This window comes from Pristiophorus japonicus, chromosome 3, assembly GCF_044704955.1.
Source record: "Pristiophorus japonicus isolate sPriJap1 chromosome 3, sPriJap1.hap1, whole genome shotgun sequence".
Classification (NCBI taxonomy): Eukaryota; Metazoa; Chordata; class Chondrichthyes; family Pristiophoridae; genus Pristiophorus; species Pristiophorus japonicus.
The window spans coordinates 186,245,882-186,250,912 of NC_091979.1; positions in this window are offsets into that span (position 1 = coordinate 186,245,882).

Consider the following 5,031-nt stretch of genomic DNA (forward strand, 5'->3'; position numbering starts at 1 on the left):
AATAGCTGGGCGGGCTCAGGTTCGGCCTTTTCGGCCTCGCCCGCCTCAGTCCCCGGGACGCCCGGCCCGGCGGCTACGCATTCCTCCGCGGTCCCCACGCCCCCCACGACAGGCAGATCTTCCACTCCATCCCCGGGAGGCAGAGGCTGGGCAGCCTCAACTGTCTCACCCTCCCCGGGGAAAGACTCCTCGCGCCTGCAGCGCAATTTGGGGGCGCTGGTGGGGGACGCGGGACACGCGGCGGGCACCGACTCCTCCGCGGAGGGATGTTGTTCCCCCTCCGCGTCATTGGGGCGGTGCCTCTTTTTGTTCCTGGGGGCGCGCGGAGTCAGGGAGACCTCCATGTCTGCCGAGGCCTCCCGCTCCGCCCCCCCCTTTTCCTTTTCTTGCCCGCGCCCGGGCCCCTCTGTGGTGTTGTTCAAGGGCTCGGGCACGGGCTCGGGGCACCCCGCGCTCGCCGGTGACGGGGTTGGGCTGAGCGCGGTGGTCAAATTATCCGGCGCACTGAGGGGACCCGCCTCTTGATGTTTTGTCTTCTTCCGCGCCTTCTTTCCGGTCGGACGCTCTCCCTCCCCCCCGACGGAGGCCCTGAAAACAAAGGCCTCCGACGATGCCCGCGCACCTACGGCTCCCGGCACGCGGACGCAACTAGGGGGAGGGGTGGCGGCGGCACCAGCCTTGGCCGCCTTCGGTGGTTTGGCGGCCTTGGAGGCGGGGCAGTTCTTACGAACATGCCCCACCTCCCTGCAGGCATGGCACCGCACGCCGTCCGACGTCCAGAAGACGCGGTAGGCAGTCCCCTCGTGCACCACATTAAAATTCCCCTCCGTCGTGTCCTCCCGCGCCAGCCGGACAAAGAGCTGGCGGCGGAAGGAGAACACGTGGCGCAGGCTGTTCTCCCTGAGGCCGAGCGGTATGGGGTTGATCCCCGACCTTACCTCCCCCAGTTGGTGTAGGTGAGGGAGGAGGAGCTCAGCGGGAACAAAGGGCGGGACGTTTGAAATGATGACCCTCTGCGCGGTGGCCTCGAGAGGGTCCACCGGCAGGAACGTCCCGCCCACCGTGAGCCCCTTTTCAAGGGCCAGGGACACCGCCCGCTCCGACCCCAGGAAGAACACGGCCTTCCCAGACATCTTGGAGGCTGCGACAATGGCCGAGGGGCCGACTACCCCAGCCATCGCCCGCACGCACTCTTCGATGGTCATTGTGGGGTGAGTGTAGCTCTTGACCCCGTGTTTTTTGGTAATGAGTCTGAAAGGTGGCAGGGCAGCGGGTGGCGCAGGAGGGGCCGTGGAAGCGGTTGCCACCTGCGCATACGTCCTTGCTGGCCCTGCCACCGGCGTGGATGGGGTCGCCATCACGGGGTCCCTTTAAGGGCTACACCCACCCCAAAGTCACAGGCCTTAATGGTCTTTAATGGCCTCTTATGTTCACTGAGCAGAGGAGCCCTTAACGAGGCACCTCTCCCCTCGTTGACAATTGGGGAGAGGCCTTGCTCCCTCTGCTCAGTTGTCTTAATTGGTTTTGTTTTTTTGGTTTTTTTTTGTAAATTTGGAAGGAAGAGGCCTCAGAGAGAGAGGGGAGAAACAGAGTAGCAGAGAAAGAGAGAGGGGGGTGGGAAGGGGGGGAGGGCTGCGAGGGCAGGTCTCCCCTCGCAGCTGTGGGTGGGTGCACTCCCCAGATGGCAAAACACAAAAGTCTTTGGGGTGGTCTTCAGGTGGGGGGAGAAGATGTCTTCACCTGGGGTAGCTGGAGCCACCAGGCACTCCTAACGATCTTTAATTGGGTGATTGATGACAATCTTCAGCCTGGTAGCTCCAGCTATCCCAGGCTAGGCAAATGTGGGGGGGGGTGGGGGGGGTTCCAATTGTGGGGGGGGGGCCTAGTTGTAAGCACGGCCCCCACGCACACTGCCACACACACACACACCCCCCGCGATGTTCCGGCCCTCAGTGGTCTTCTTTCCTCCCCCCACCGAAACAACAAAGTCTGTTTGGGGAAATGCACCAACACCCACCTGTTGAAATGTAGAGTCTCCCTCCTTCCACACTGGATGTTGTTGGTTTTTTCCCCCTCTCTCCAACTCCTTGCAGAATGGTAATAAAGATGTTGTAATGATTTCTGTTCTCCTCCTCTCCCTCTGGATAAAAGTTGTAGTGAAGCCCCTTCCTTCCTTCTCCTCCTGGGCTGGTCTCAGGGCTCTCCAGGCTGGAGCTCAAGTTGCTAGCTGCTTCCCTCACTGCTCACAGCTCCAACTGTGCAGGACACACCTCCACTGCTGCACAATTGGTCCTTGTGCATGAAACTCTTTTAGGAGTCTACCTGCAAAACATAAACAACATTAAACTGTGCCACCCGACCTGGGTGACACAGCAGACATTTTCAAGCCCCTTTTTTTTGGTTTTTTTTTTTTTTTTTTTTTTTTTTTTTTTTTTTTTTTTTTTTTTTGGGGCGCTAAAATCAAATTTTTCCAGTGCCCCCTATAAAAGGAGAGGGGGACACTAAAAACACCGGCAATTAAAACAAATTAAACTTTAAAACGTAAAATCAAATTAAAATTTGGTTGCCGGGCGTGATGATGCACTCCAGTCCCTCCGGTGCCCACCTCTCGCGGAAGGCCGCGAGCGTACCGGTGGACACCGCGTGCTCCATCTCCAAGGACACCCTGGATCGGATGTAAGAGCGGAAGAGAGGCAGGCAGTCAGGTTGAACGACCCCCTCGACCGCCCGCTGCCTGGACCGGCTGATGGCACCCTTGGCCGTGCCCAGGAGCAGTCCTACGAGGAGGCCCTCGGACCTACCCGCTCCCCTCCGCACAGGGTGCCCAAAGATCAGGAGAGTGGGACTGAAGTGCAGCCAGAATTTCAGGAGCAGCCCCTTCAAATAGTGGAACAGGGGCTGCAACCTTGTGCATTCAATAAAAACATGGAACACGGACTCCTCCAGACCGCAGAAATTGCAGGCGGCTTGGGAGTCCGTGAACCGGCTTAAAAATTTGTTGCACGGCACTGCTCCGTGCACCACCCTCCAGGCCAAGTCCCCGATGAATAGTGGGAGGACCCCTGCGTAGAGTGCCCTCCATCGGGGACCCCCGCCTCCTCCGGACGGCAAGATGGTGCGCCATGGCGTGTCCGGACGGCCGGCGAGGATGGCAAAGTTGAGGGTGTGCAGGAGCAGCCCGTACAGGAAACCCCTCCGCGCGGAACTGAAAGGCACGGAGGGGATTTCCCCGAGGCGGCTCAAGTTGTGAGGCGCCGGTCCCCGAGGGAGGTTCCGGGGTTTGGCGCCGATGAGGAATTCCGTCCGGACGGGGGTCAGTTCGGACGGGATCTCCCCACGTGCTTGAGCCTCCTCGATACACCTAACGGAGTCAGGGCCCAGAGCTGTTTTTAGCGACTCGATGGCATCGGCCGCGCGGCGGACGTTGGCAGAATTTAGGCGCCGCGCCAGCGTGACTGGCGCCATCCAGCCCGCTCCTCCGCCATCGAGCAGGTCCCTGACCCTGGTCACCTCACCAGCCACAGCCCTCTCTTCCGACCGCCACATGAAGCCTCGGCCGTGGAGGTACGGATTCCCGAGCAGCGGTTCCTGCAGGACGGCCGCCACTCCAGCCGGCGGAGAGCTGCGCTTGGTGGAGACTTTGTTCCAGACCCTGATGAGTTCCCTGTAAAAGACAGGCAGCTCCCGGAGGGCGGTCCTGGCACCCCCCAAGTTCACAAACAGGAGCTGCGTGTCATAATTGAGGTCGAGCTGCTGGCGGAAGAAATACCTCGCCAGAGCACACCACCTAGGAGGGGGCTCGACGTAAAGGTATCTCTGCAGGGTCTGAAGACGGAAAGTCGCGAGCTGGGCGCTGACGCACACCAACGACTGACCGCCCTCCTCAAGCGGGAGACTCAAGACCGCGACAGAGACCCAGTGCTTCCTGTTGTTCCAGAAGAAGTCCACCAGCTTCTTCTGTATCTTGGCGACAAACGCAGGGGGAGGGGTCAAAGTGACCAGCCGGTACCACAGCATTGCGGCCACCAGCTGGTTTATGACTAGCGCTCGACCCCTGTAGGACAGCACTCGGAGCAGTCCTGTCCAGCGCCCTAGGCGAGCGGCGACCTTGGCCTCCAGCTCCTGCCAGTTCGCCGGCCAGGCTTCCTCGTCGGGGCTAAGGTAGACTCCCAGATAGAGGAGATGGGTCGTGCTCCAGGCAAAAGGCCTGAGCTCCTCCGGCAGGGAGTCCACCCGCCACTGACCCACCAGGAGTCCGGAACATTTCTCCCAGTTGATCCTGGCGGAGGACGCGGCCGAGTAAATCTCCTGGCACTCACGCATCCTCCGCAGGTCAGCGGGATCCTCTACCGCGAGGAGCACGTCATCGGCGTAAGCCGAGAGGACGACCTCCACGCCCGGCCCTTGCAGAGCCAGTCCCGTCAACCTCGTCCGCAAGAGGCGCAGGAAAGGCTCCACGCAAACGGCGTATAACTGGCCGGACATGGGGCATCCCTGGCGCACCCCTCTCCTAAAGCGAAGGGGCGCCGTCAAGGACCCGTTAACCTTAATCAGACACTCCGCGGCGGCGTACAAAAGTCGGATCCGGGCGACGAAATGCGTCCCGAACCCGAAAGCGCGCAGAGTTCCGAGCAGATAGTCGTGATCCACCCTGTCGAACGCCTTCTCTTGGTCGAGGGATAGGAAGGCGACCGACAGACCAGCCTCCTGGGAGCAATGGATGAGGTCCCGGACCAGATGGATGTTGTCGTGGATTGTCCGGCCCGGGACCGTGTATGACTGGTCGGGGTGGATCATGTGGTCCAGCACGGCACCAAGGCGAGCAGACATCGCCCTGGCGAAGATTTTGTAGTCCGTGCTGAGGAGGGAGACCGGGCGCCAGTTCTTAAGGAGGCGGAGATCGCCCTTCTTAGGCAGCAGGACGATGACTGCCCTGCGCCAAGAGAGGGGCATCTCCCCGGTCGCCAGACTTTCCCCCAGGACCCGCGCGTAGTCGCTCCCCAGGACGTCCCAGAACGCCCTGTGGAACTC